The sequence below is a fragment of the Ctenocephalides felis genome, unplaced genomic scaffold (assembly GCF_003426905.1).
Source record: "Ctenocephalides felis isolate EL2017-DRISC unplaced genomic scaffold, ASM342690v1 CF-g0.4_SCAFFOLD_01886, whole genome shotgun sequence".
NCBI lineage: Eukaryota > Metazoa > Arthropoda > Insecta > Siphonaptera > Pulicidae > Ctenocephalides > Ctenocephalides felis.
Window position 1 is genome coordinate 122,098,469 of NW_020538040.1, and position 15,208 is coordinate 122,113,676.

Sequence of the window (15,208 nt, forward strand, 5' to 3'; positions counted from 1 at the left end):
TCACAAAGCCGAACGATGAATTTTTCAGGCATAAATTCTGAAAATCCATGTTTCAGTCATGGACAATGATACGTTGGGTTATAAAACCAAATAATTTAATTATTTATGCACCAAAAGATACGGCTGAAAATGTATGTTCTTTGGCATTATAATGTTACATGTTATTCTGATAAATTGTTAATAATGTAATTGAATATAATATTCTAAAACTGCTATTTTAATAAGTTGATACTTTATTTATAGACAAATACAAAAATGTTTTGACAACAATTTTATATTTTTAAATTAGTTTTTTATTATAAATGTGTCTGTACACGTCAACGTCTGTCGGGTTAGCTAGTGTATTCATAACTGCTATATGTATAAACATATTTTAATTCCATTTAAACAAAAATTAATATTTTAAATTTTATAAACATTTAAAATAATAAATCTCATCAGAATTTTAGCTACATTTAATAACAATCACTAAATGACGTTTTTACGTGCCAGAAAAAGGCAAGCCCTATAGGATTAACTAAATAAAAAAAAATCGGAATACTTTCAATTCAAACGGATGTGCACAACAAGTCGACTCACAATATTCACCGTTTATTCTCGAAACTAAGAAGTGCTCTTATCGAGTCCAAACCCTTAAGATGAGGAGAGATGTTTTCGCAAAAAATTGGGAGTGACACATTAGAGACGAAACGATGAAGGCACACGCTGCCTTCAGTTATAAACCCTGAAGGCGGGCATAGATGACAGATCGGTTGTAACTACGAAAAACGTGATATGAAGTGAAAAGCGTTATTAATTTTGGCAAAATGGAAATGAATTAAATATTAAATTCAATTTAGCAGATTTTATATTGAAAAGCATATACGCCAGCTTAGTGTAATGCCAACTCAAATCTCGAAAGTATTGTATGAAAAAAATTTCAGTGATGTTACATAACCAAGAGTCGAAATAAAATATTTTATATTGCAATTAAGTGAAAACCTATACACTGTGACAATGTGTTTAGTTTTTAACTTTTCGTAGGGTGAGCTATTGTAATGATCCAAAAAATAAAAAAAAAATCATATTTTCACGTTTCAGAGGTGTCTGAATATTTTGGCATTCCTTAGAAAAAATAGATATGTGTGTGTACGTATGAGAGGATACAATTTTTCGTCGACGTTATCGGAAGCACCAATCAACCGATTTGAATGATTCAAAAACCATTCAATTCCTACTTATCGGGATTAGTACTGATTAGTTTTTGGGAAATATGGTTCCAGACGTTTTCCAGATACGAGTGAAGAAAATAAAAATTAAGTTTTTGAGAGAACAGGGCATACCATTTGAATGATTCAAAAAACATTCATTTGCAATGATGACAAGACGTGGTTTTTGGCAAAGACAGGTCTAGCCGTATGATAGATAAGAAGCTAAATGTGTAAAAAATAACAGTTTTTCAGAGAACAAACGATCCGATTCGAATAATTCAAAAAACATTTTGCCTGAGAAAAAATGATTAGTTTTTGGGGATTTTTTTTAACTTCCCGTTAAACGTCCGCATTTTTTCGTCCACGTTTTCGGGCGCACGGATCAACCGATTTGAATCGTTCAAAGAACATTCGATTCCTATTGATAGGAAGATATGCTAATTAGTTTTTGGCAAAGGCAGGTTCAAGCATTTCGAAGACACGGGCAAAAAGAACCAAAAATTATAATTCAGTTTTTGAGAGAACGGAGCGTCCGATTTAAATAATTCAAAAAAAGTATTATTTGTATTGATTAACGAAAAACTGTTAAATTTTTGGAAAGGCAGGTCTAACGGTTATGGACGTGCTATATACCCGAATTATGACCACGTGTTATGAATGCTATATAACCCGAGTATTGTTTTACCTATCCCCTACGCTATTATTAAACATACATAAGTTTTAAAATGCTCAAGATGTTTATAAATACCTCGTGGTTTTGCTATCAATCTCTGCGTCGTCCTCGTGGTAGTTGCTGCAATCGCCTGTGTGTTTTTGTTTATGATAGCGAAAAGCTCCTTTCTCTTCTGGTATGTGGACTGTAGTTTGGCACTGATTATTTTTATTTTAACACCGTCGGTAAGGACCAATGTAAAAGGTTTAGGAAATATCGAACACTTAAAAAAGGAAACACATATTTACTATCAAACTTACTACTTTATTCTCACAAGGCTCAAATCAGAATGAATCCTAAAAACGGATATAAAAAGAATCTAGATAATTTTACAATGGTACCAATATATAAAACCTAACAATATGCACTTAGTACATAGTAAAGAACTAGATGGCGCTACTGTTAATATGCATATTTAACAGTTATTGATCTTGTTGAATTAACTTCACTTGATTTACCAGGAATGCCACCATATAAATTATTATTGAAAGTTGGTTCATCACTAATTTTACTTAGAAATTTAAACATTTCAAAATTGAGCAATGGCATGAGATTAGTTATATATAAAATCATGGGCAACATTTTTGAAGCAATTATTTTAGGTGGAAATTACAGATCCTTTTGAATCCGTTAACCGTTTAAAGGATTGCAATTTCCAATACGCTTAGCTTATGTCATTGCCATTTTTTTTTTTTTTTTTTATTAATTTTTATGTAACAATCAGAATAAAGTAAGTAATTCTATGAGCTACAGTGAGAACATAATCTAAACAAATCTATAATGTAAAGTAAAGGGAAAAAAGACAAATAATAATAATAATAATAAAATAATAATAACTAAAAAAAATAAATAACTAACTATAATAATAATGACAAATAAATAGAAATAATAATCATTAAATTATAAAAAGAAAAAAATATAATAATAATAAATAATAATAATAATAATATAAAATAGAATAGAAAACTGTTCCATTGATCAGTTTACTATTAGTTAATTAAATAAATTAATATAAATCATATGGAAATTTCCTCTTCAGTCTTCTAGAATTAGGGATCTCGAGTAGTGCTGAATCTATGTGATTTGGGTGTGATTCCAGTTTTAAGTGATGGTGAAGGCTATTGCTGCTAATTTTATCCACGATATGGAATGTTGAGATCATTGCGGATAGTTTAGTTTGATTGCTGATGACCAGGGGGCATCAGCGATTTGTCTCAAAATCATTGATTGGGCACGTTACATAAGAACTATATGAGACTTACTAGCACAACCCCAAAGTTCAATGCAATAAGTCCAAATAGGCTTAATTATACTTTTGTAGATTAAGATTTTGTTTACAAGTGGTAGTTTTGATTTGCGCCCTAAGAGCCAGTACAGGTCTTTAGTTGTTTGCTTCATATGTTTAATTTTGGCTAAAATGTGAGATTTCCAAGTTAATTTTTGGTCCAAATGAATTCCCAAATACTTAACATTAGTTTTCGTGTTAATTATATGTCCGTTGAAATTGACTTCCGGGCATGTCATTACCATAAGTCACAAAGCCGAACGATGAATTTTTCAGGCATAAATTCTGAAAATCCATGTTTCAGTCATGGACAATGATACGTTGGGTTATAAAACCAAATAATTTAATTATTTATGCACCAAAAGATACGGCTGAAAATGTATGTTCTTTGGCATTATAATGTTACATGTTATTCTGATAAATTGTTAATAATGTAATTGAATATAATATTCTAAAACTGCTATTTTAATAAGTTGATACTTTATTTATAGACAAATACAAAAATGTTTTGACAACAATTTTATATTTTTAAATTAGTTTTTTATTATAAATGTGTCTGTACACGTCAACGTCTGTCGGGTTAGCTAGTGTATTCATAACTGCTATATGTATAAACATATTTTAATTCCATTTAAACAAAAATTAATATTTTAAATTTTATAAACATTTAAAATAATAAATCTCATCAGAATTTTAGCTACATTTAATAACAATCACTAAATGACGTTTTTACGTGCCAGAAAAAGGCAAGCCCTATAGGATTAACTAAATAAAAAAAAATCGGAATACTTTCAATTCAAACGGATGTGCACAACAAGTCGACTCACAATATTCACCGTTTATTCTCGAAACTAAGAAGTGCTCTTATCGAGTCCAAACCCTTAAGATGAGGAGAGATGTTTTCGCAAAAAATTGGGAGTGACACATTAGAGACGAAACGATGAAGGCACACGCTGCCTTCAGTTATAAACCCTGAAGGCGGGCATAGATGACAGATCGGTTGTAACTACGAAAAACGTGATATGAAGTGAAAAGCGTTATTAATTTTGGCAAAATGGAAATGAATTAAATATTAAATTCAATTTAGCAGATTTTATATTGAAAAGCATATACGCCAGCTTAGTGTAATGCCAACTCAAATCTCGAAAGTATTGTATGAAAAAAATTTCAGTGATGTTACATAACCAAGAGTCGAAATAAAATATTTTATATTGCAATTAAGTGAAAACCTATACACTGTGACAATGTGTTTAGTTTTTAACTTTTCGTAGGGTGAGCTATTGTAATGATCCAAAAATAAAAAAAAAATCATATTTTCACGTTTCAGAGGTGTCTGAATATTTTGGCATTCCTTAGAAAAAATAGATATGTGTGTGTACGTATGAGAGGATACAATTTTTCGTCGACGTTATCGGAAGCACCAATCAACCGATTTGAATGATTCAAAAACCATTCAATTCCTACTTATCGGGATTAGTACTGATTAGTTTTTGGGAAATATGGTTCCAGACGTTTTCCAGATACGAGTGAAGAAAATAAAAATTAAGTTTTTGAGAGAACAGGGCATACCATTTGAATGATTCAAAAAACATTCAATTTGCAATGATGACAAGACGTGGTTTTTGGCAAAGACAGGTCTAGCCGTATGATAGATAAGAAGCTAAATGTGTAAAAAATAACAGTTTTTCAGAGAACAAACGATCCGATTCGAATAATTCAAAAAACATTTTGCCTGAGAAAAAATGATTAGTTTTTGGGGATTTTTTTTAACTTCCCGTTAAACGTCCGCATTTTTTCGTCCACGTTTTCGGGCGCACGGATCAACCGATTTGAATCGTTCAAAGAACATTCGATTCCTATTGATAGGAAGATATGCTAATTAGTTTTTGGCAAAGGCAGGTTCAAGCATTTCGAAGACACGGGCAAAAAGAACCAAAAATTATAATTCAGTTTTTGAGAGAACGGAGCGTCCGATTTAAATAATTCAAAAAAACGTATTATTTGTATTGATTAAACGAAAAACTGTTAAAATTTTTGGAAAGGCAGGTCTAACGGTTATGGACTCTCAATATTTTTCTTTTTTCAAATGTAATTTGGCGGTAAAAATGTTCACTAGACATATGCACATCAAATTATCAGATATTTTATAGAGATTTTAATAATGTGTACACATTTTGTGTCAATTTTTTTGGGTTCCGTTCAAATGGTTCAAACAAATGTCCTCGACATTTTCGACAGTATGGAATAACCGATTTGTATTATTGAACAAAAATTTGGTACTCGATCGCGAGGCGTTTTTGCAAAAAGCACAACCTGCCGTTCCGCAGGTATGGAGCGCAAAGGGTGTAAAAATGGTTATGCAGTTTTTGAGAGAACGGATCATCCGATTAGATTAATTCAAAAAATCTTTTGCTTGTGTAGACGATGTGCAAAAAATGGAGTTGTTTCAAAAATTTTCAAAAAAAACTGAATTTTCAAAAAAAAAAAATATCTTCAGAAACTCAATTTTTTTCATTTTGAAAAAAAATCTAAATTTCGAAAAAATTGAAAAACATCAGAATTAAAAAAAAAGATTTTTTACAAAAGTTTGAGAATATTTTTGAAATTTTCAAAAAAAAACGGACATTTTCAAAAATTTCCAAAATCTCAAAAAATTTAAAAAAATCGTTTTTTTTGAATTTCAAAATTATCAAAAAAAAAAAAAAAAAAAAAAATTTAAAAAAAATTAAAGAAATTTCTTGTAAGCATACACATAAGTTGTTTGTAGAATACGCTCGTCGCCTAATAAGCACATATAAATTTGCAGTATGTATTTATAATAAATAATCTATTTGAAATGATTTAAAACAATTATTGATTATTTCATTCCTTGAATTTTTAATTACGGTACGGAAAGTTCCAGCAATTTGCCTTAAGGCAGGATGTCATGCGCCCCACTAGTTTTTTTTATTCGGCGTGCTGGTTTTCTTATTTTGACTAATGAATACACTTATATACAAATTATAAATGCATTTTGGTTTTTAATAAATATTTCCATACAGAATTTGTTGAGACGCGCGCTAGCGATGAGTCTTATGCTTGCTCGTCGCTCTTACATAGGCGAACTTACATAGGCGTTCTTGTACCGGCAGCGCATGTACTAGCTTAAGTTTTTCTAAGTTTTGACCACGAAGTTTCACCTAGATTTAAATGCAATTTTGAATAACAGATTTTCATACAGTAACAAATAATTTTTTGCATTATTTGTCATGAACAAACATAGAAAAGATCAGTGTTAATAGAATGACGTTAACATTTTTTCGATATTTCTTATATTTCCGACAAAAAGTGAGTTTGAAAAAAGAGGCCACTTTCACATGTTTTCACTGATATCTCGGCCAAATGATGAGATAGGGAGTTGAAAATTGGTATATTTATTTTTCGAAAAGACCAATAAAATGACATCATAATCATTTAAAAAACATAGTGGGGCCGATTCTGTATGGAAACACGCCCATAACCTTTTGTTTATACTTCTATGGGTTCCGTAACATTGTTTGTCTGCTAGACTGCGACGCGGCACTTACGCACTTCGGTATTTCGTCTCTATGCAGCTAAAGTAGCGCGATTGCTTTGAAAATTTAGTGGGGTGCATAGCATCGTGCCTTAAGGGAAATTGCTGGAACTTCCCGTAACGTAATTGATGACAAGTGTATACATTATGAAAATCTATAAAATCTATATCTCTATAAAATATCTGATAATTTGATGTGCATAAGTCCAATAAACATTTTTATTGACTGTCTATAACCGCTAAACCTGCCTTCCTAAAAATTTAATCAGTTTTTTATCTTGTCAATACACGTAAAATGTTTTCCAATTATTAAAATCGGTCGCCCCGTTCTCTTAAAAACTGTGTTACCGTTTTTGGTTCTTCTTGCCCCGTATCTTTGAAACGGCTTGACCTGCCTCCGCCAAAAACTAATCAGCACGTCTCATAATCATAACTTGCCCTACGGGGAGTTAAAAAGTTAAACATTTTCAAAATATTAATATTTATTAAATGTCTTTTTTTTCAAAAAAAGTTCAAAAATTAATTTTTTTCAAAGAGAAAAAAAAATCGTTTTTATGAAAAATAATTTTTGGTACGGAAAGTTCCAGGAATTTGCCTTAAGACATGATGTGTGAACTTGCGAAAAACCTACTCTCTACAAATGCTATTAGGAGATTAGGCGAATATTATTAGGAGAGAATGATGCAACAAAATACAATGATCATGAATATCACGCCCTCAAGAACTCACCAAATACGATGCTAATTATTTACTGGCCACCAGAGTATTAGTGAACGTAGTACCATTCGGCATTATGGTTTCTTCAGTTTACTGCCCACCTAGACACACCATCAAATCTGACCAGTTTCTAGCATTTTGCAACACAATGGTTCCCAGATTACTAGTTGGAGGTGACTTCAATTGTAAGAACACACACTGGGGTTCAAGATTAACGAGGCCTAAAGCTCGTGAACTCGAAAAAGTAATCACCTCTAAGAAATACGCCGTCGTGACTCCATGGTCACTCACATATTGGACCAGTAACCACCACAAACATACAGACCTGCTTGATTTTGCGATCACAAAAGGTTTAAAGTTTTTCTGAGACTTTTTTATACAATTCGAGGACAAATTGGGAGCGTTACAGAAATAATATTTTGCTGCAAAATAGGAAAACCCCTGGCATCGAGCTAATAACACCTAAAATGCCGAAAGAGCATCCAAAAAATGACATGTATTACTAACATACATTATCAACGCCATCTATAGACTTAAGTATTGGCCTACATTGCTCAAGCAATCGGAAATTATATTAATTATAAAACCAGGCAAAAATCCGAAATTACCAGATTCATACTGACCAAATATATGAAAAAATATTTTGTCAGATATCACGAATAATTTTGAGTTATTTCCTACACGTCATTTCGGATTTCGCCCAATGCACTCAACCATCCAGCAGTGCCATCTTGTGGTCGAAATAATTTACAAATCGTTTGAGCAAGGAAATTACTGCACCGCAGCTCTTTTCGATGTGAACTAAGCGTTCGACAAAGTCTTGCATCAGGGTCTCCAAATTAAAATTAACAAAATTATGCCTGATTATTACGAATTCTTCAAATCCTATTTGTCGGACAGAACTTTTCGGACAAAAGTAAGCAGACAGGTAACGACATTTTGCAAAATTAAAGCCGGGATCCCCCAGGGTAGTGCTCTGGGGCCTATTTTGTATATTATTTATACTAATGATATTCCAACTTGCAACGACACCTTAACGGAAACTTTTGCTAATCCTATTGTAGCCAGAAGAGCACCTAGGACCTTGACCTATTGAACTTTGGTCCAAAAAAATGGAGAGTAAAAATTAAGGAAAGCAAGTCGAGCCATACAACCCTCACGCTGAAAAGGAGTATATGCCCTCCTGTCAGCATGAATAACAAAGTTATACCAGAGGTCTACAACATCAAATACCTCGGTATTCATTTGGACCAAAAACTAAACTGGATACAACATATAAACCAAAAAATAAAAGAACTGCGAAGCAATGTCAGGTCTCTGTATTGTCTAATATGACAACACTTCAAGCTATCACTGAATAATATGGTTCTTATTTACAAATCTTTCGTAAAACCTATGTGGACCTATGGAGTCGTCAAACCAAGCCTTAAATATTTTAAACAGTTCTTGTGTTGTAGCCGAAGAGTACACATGGATTAAATAACTAATATTATTGTGATGTTTCCAGTGACTAACGGTTCGGGCGGCCGACCGCCCGATCCGAATTCTGATACCTGCGTTTCTGATATCGGTGCAACGATACCAGAAGCGACGAACACTTACGTAAACAAATTAAACGCAGATATGGAAGTTTGTGATATAGTGAGTGAGAATTTGAGTAAAAAGATCGCTAATGAGAATAAATCAATAAAAGAAAGTTTAAATTGTAAAACTGGATTTAAAATTAGAAAGATTGTTAAAGACGTCAAGAAAGCTAATGGCAATATAACTAAAGCAAGTAAAACAGAAAAAGGGTTATCAAAACAAACCAACACTGAAACAAACAAAAAGGCAGTGAGTGTAAATGAAGAAATAATGGAAACAAATATTGAATCGAATAAAAATGACAGTAAAGCAGCTAATGATATTAATGAAAATGCAGTCACAGTCCCAGATAATGAGGTGAATAAATTAACTAAATATAGTATTGTGAATAATATAAATCGATTTGAAGATTTTGACATGGGACCATACATAATTTATGTCGAATCTATAGTTAAAAGTATAGGACGTCTACAATAAAAATAAAATATTTATATTCACATATATCCTTATGATCAAAATTTTTCAAATTAACATTAGATCACTATATTCAAAGAAGCTGCAATTGGAAGCCTATATGAAAGCCAATCAAATTGATATTGTAATTTTATCTGAAACATGGATGAAAGAGGAATTTAAATATGATATATCCGGATACTCATTAATACATACCAATAGAGACGATGGATTCGGAGGTGTAGCTTTATATATTTGCCGTAGACTATGTTCCGAAACTGTAAACACCGAGATATACAGCAGCACAAAAATTCAAGTTTGTGGGGCCAAAATCATAATCAATAATGGTACTGTGTTTAATATTTTTGCAATTTACTGTGCTCCAGGACACAGAACAAATCTTACTTATTAGACTTCATTATTCGGAAACATTTCGCCGCCTTTTCTAATTGCGGGTGACTTTAATGTGCATCATACGAGTTTTGGTAGCATTCATAATAATCATGATGGAATAATTTTAAGCGAAGCCATTAACTCAGAGGGTTTATGTGTTCTGAATGACGGATCGCCTACGTTATTGAGGAGACATGACAGAAATCCTTCTGCGGTAGATTTATCTATATGCAATCCATCTGTGATGCTCAGTGCGGAATGGCACGTCACAGATGAAACTTTGGGATCGGACCACCTTGGTATATCAATTCGGATTGGAGTGAGTAAAGTAAATATGAATAACAGTAATATTAGAAACAGACATATTTGGAAAATCAAAGAAGCTGACTGGAAGAAATATGAGCAAGTGACAGATAAGTTATTGTCAGAATTGATATTTGATAAAGATCCATCGGCTACGTACGGTAAGTTTGTTAAATGTATAAATCAGGCGGCTTTGTTAGCAATTCCCATGTCAAGACCTTACTTCGGCAAAAAAGATAGATATTTGTCAACGCTTTGGTGGGATGAAGAGTGTGAGAAATTCAATAAGATGAAGTTAGAAGCTATTAGAAAATACAAGAGGTCTCCAGTTTTGGCTAATTACATCGAATATAAAAGAATTTTAGCGAAATGTCGTATAACGTTCAAACAGAAAAAACGGGACAAATGGATTGAATTTTGTAATTCTTTTACAAGATCAACTTCACCTAAATACATCTGGGACAAGGTGAAAGCTTTGAAAAATAGAGTCGTGCATAAAAATCCTTTTTCGATAGATGAATCAAATAAGTTCCTTAACAACATTACCCCGGCCTCAGCAACAAATGAGGTAATTATACTAAGCGCACAAGAAATGGATGTACTGGAAGGTCCTTTCGCAATGCAGGAGCTTCTTTAGGCACTAAAAACAAATGCGAACACTACACCGGGTGCGGACAATATTCATTATCCAATGTTGAATAAATTATCCAGTTTTGGTAAGAATATGTTACTACGGGTTCTTAACAAAGTTTGGACCACCGAAACAGCTATTCACGAGTGAAAAATTATAATTACAATTCCAATTCTTAAACCAGGTAAAGATCCTTCAAGAGCGGAATCATATCGTCCTATATCATTGTCTTCATGCATAGCAAAAACATTCGAACGACGGATCAAAAGAAGATTGGAATGATGGGCGGAAAGCAACAAGATATTCCCGAGTTGCATGCTAGGCTTTCGTAATAACCGGGGTACGATTGACGTTATCACATCCTTAGTGTATGAAATCAAAATTAATTTAACAAAAAATAATCTCATGATGACTGCAAACGTGGACTTAGTTAATGCATATAACTGCGTTCAAATACCTATATTAATGAAGATTGTGTCTGATATGAAGATGCCAAGAAGATTTATTCTTCATATACACCATCTCATATCAGACCGCAGAATCAATCTCAGGTGTAACAATTTACAATTTGGACCACGTAAAATGAAAGAAGGACTACCTCAAAGATCCGTTCTTAGTCCGCTATTATTCAATATGTATACCTGCAAGTTACAAACCGAGCTAGATCTGGATGTCAAAATTATGCAGTACGCGGACGATATTATACTTCTACATAAGGCTCATACTTTGAATGAGGCTATTGATAAAATGAATATAACAATGCAACTCTTCCATAATTGGTGCACATCGTTGGGTTTTTTTTTGTCAGGAAATAAAAGTACAATAAGTCTCTTTACAAGACATAGGAAGTCTATAATTCCAGACTATATCAGCATAAGCAATTATGTTTTGAAGGTTGAACCTACAATTAGATGTCTCGGGCTACTTATTGATGACAAATTAAAATGAAAACCACACATCGATTATCTAGTCTCTAAATGTGAAGAAGCAATGAATATTCTCAGGTTTCTTAATCACATAAATTATGGTGCTGATATCAAGATTTCTCTTAGAATATATAAGCAATTAATACTATCTAAGTTGGATAATGGTAGTTTCATATATGGCGACGCATCCAAAAGTGTACTTAGCAAACTAGACACAATCCAAAACAAAGCTTTGAGGTCTTGTTTGGGGGTCATGCGTTCACGCCTATCACATGATTTACATGTTGAAAGCTAACATATATCCTTTACACTTGAGAAGGAGGTTATTGGCTTCAAACTTATCATAGATAGAATGAAATTTAAAACGTAGTATTAAAGAATGTGAATCAGATCAATAATGAACTGAACAGCCCATACTGGAGAAAATAGGAAGAGGCCTACACTAATAACTGCGTATCGTGAAGTGGGTGGAATAGAAAAATGTAATCTCTTACAAACTTGTGACTGCAACCTCAAGATTTCATTTACAAATACGATGTTACTTCTTCTAATTTGAAAAATAAATTCAAATCGATTTTCGCCAATGCGCATTATAGCGGAGATACCAATAAATGTAGATGGAGTCGAAGGAAGTATACATGAAACATTGGAGATATGTATATTTTATACAGATGGTTCGAAGAATTCAGATGGTGTGGTGCGTGTTTTTACCATCAGGGACAAATTCCTTCACAAAATATAAACTAGATAAAGATGCGTCGATATATACAGCGGAAATGTACGGCTATTAATAGGTGCGTAAAGTATATTGATGAAACATAATGTGAAGAAATCGGTCATAATCAGCGATAGCAGGTCTGCTCTTGAGGGCATTGGTGTCGTTGGGAAAGGACCCGTCATTATTAACGATAGGATACACTAAATGGACATACATGCAATATTATAAAAAAATTGGGAGTTACGCATTGTATGGGTAAGAAGCCATATTGGGATAGCTGGCAACGAAGCGGCGGATAACGGCGCCAAAGATGCAATAAATACAGGGACTGTTGCTGCGGATGGAATATCTTATAGAGACATAAAAAGATTTAACAGAGCAAACATACGGAACATTCGGCAATTAGATTTCCAGTTATCTATTAGAATTAAAGGTAAATTTTATGGTATGATACAAGGAAAAATTCCAGTCAAACCATGGTATGACGGATTTACGGAATGTCGGCCGTTTTACGCTACATTGTGTAGATTAAGACTCAATCATTCATACGCTCCATTCTGCCTAAGCAGAATTGGGATCGATATCGATCCTAGTTGCTACTGCTTGGGTGAAGCGACTAGGGCGGATGGATGCAGAGCACATCATCATGGAGTGTAAACGTTGGGAAAGGGCAGACAAAAATATGAGGAGGAAATAATCAAACAAAAAAACTCCCTTCCAATTAATTTTAAAACAGTGCTGACAGATACAAGATTATATCGTGCTCTTTATACTTACATCAAATCTAATAATAAAAAATTATAAAAGAAATATACATAAAACAATGATATACATATACGTAAGACTAGACTTTAAGAGATAGTGTAGATATTATGTAATTTAGTATATGGCTAATGTACTAGCTTATAAAGCCAATAAATCATATAAAAAAAAAAAAAAAAAAAAAAAAAAACTATGGAGTCGAGCCTTACAGAGACACTACTTGAGTTAATATTGAACCAAACAGCCATATAACAACAATATGTTCTGACTACTGTTAAATAATGTTAAAAAAAGTTGTAGCGTAATTTAAATTGAAACAATCGACTGCGGCTCATACTTCAAATTTCAAATGATTTTGAGAGGTTATCTTCATTTAAATTTAATAGGGTGTTTCAAATGAATATTATTTAATTGTAGTGTGTAATTTTATTTGTAGTTTTATTAACTTTCGGAATGAGAAGTTTATGTTTTCATATAAAATTTGATTCGCTAATTTTATGTTTTCTCGGCGTTTCAAGCAATTTTGAATCGAATGAGACCAAATTTGGAAAAAAGTATGTGTGTGTGTGTATACATTTTTTACTTTAAATCGACGTTTTCACAAAAACGGATGGATCAATAACATAAATTTAAAAGCCATTCGATGTATCTTGATGAGTACTATTGTTTGTTAGTTTTGCGCGATGATCAGCCAAGCCGTTTTTTTGTAAATCGCAGAAAGGTAAAAAATATTTTGTCCACATTTTAGCCCGCAATTCTGAAACAATTTTGAAAATTCAAGAACCGTTCGAAAGAAATCGGTTGGGATTCGTGTTTTTATAATCAATTTTGTTTTATCAATTTGGAAGCATTTGAGCTCCTGGAGGCAAGGGACCACCCTAATATATATATATATATATATATATATACAAGATGTCACAGACCTTTACGTCAAGCCAAAATAATTTTACAATTGTGAACATTTTAATATTATGGTGCAATAGTGTTTCATTAATTAAGGATACCAATACCAATTGATATTCGATTGAATGAAGACTAGAATGTTAGTCGAAACGTGTGGATTTAAAATAAATTTTTAAAAAAGACAATCATGCAGTATTTGTAGATATAACGCCCTTAAATATCTTTAAAGCATATATATATATATATATATATATATATATATATACATAGGTCTGTTCAAAAAGTTTTCGTAATTTTCGTTTTTTCAAAAAAATATTTATTTATTCGTCTACATTAATGTGGTCCCCTTCAAAGTAGTCCCCCCCAGATATAATACACTTATGCCAGCGTTTTTTCCAATTTTCGAAGCACCCTTGATATTCACTTTTTGATATGTCCTTGAGCACTCTCGGCGATTTTCTTCAATCGAGGAAAACCGCCGTCCTTTCATGGGTCTCTTCAACTTTGGGAATAGGAAAAAGTCACACGGAGCCATATCTGGTGAATTTTTGCACTTTGCAACACTTTATTTCATTTTTTACGCAAAATTTAATACAAATTCTTTGACTTTTTCAATTCTTCCATTGTAAAAATCGCCGAGCTCAGAAAAACACGTCGAACCTTAGCGACTACCACAGACAAAGTAAACAGTGAATATAGCTGAAAATTTCATCATACTTTAGGGGCATGTATACCAACACAATAAAAAAAAATTTTGACAATCAGACACTCCAGACCCGCGAAATTTAATTATTAGTAATTCCGGGTACTTTTTGAACAGACCATGTATATATATATATATATATATATATATGTATATATATATATATATATATATGTTTAGTAAAAAACCTTATTCTATAGGACTATATATATATATTTTTTTTATATATATATTTATTAACAGCAATCAAAAATTACAAATTTCTATACGCTATTGAGCAAAATTGTTTAACTGAACATACATTACATGAAATTACATACATATATAATTATATACAAACACAAACAAATGTACAAACATGAAAAATTAAGTGAG

At 32.4% G+C, this 15,208-nt stretch overlaps 1 protein-coding gene across 1 annotated transcript in view; it reads left to right on the forward strand.

The window, feature by feature from the left end:
- Positions 1-15,208, forward strand: part of LOC113375835 (neuropeptide CCHamide-1 receptor) — a 246,008-nt gene that overhangs the window by 168,714 nt on the left and 62,086 nt on the right. The window lies entirely within an intron of this gene.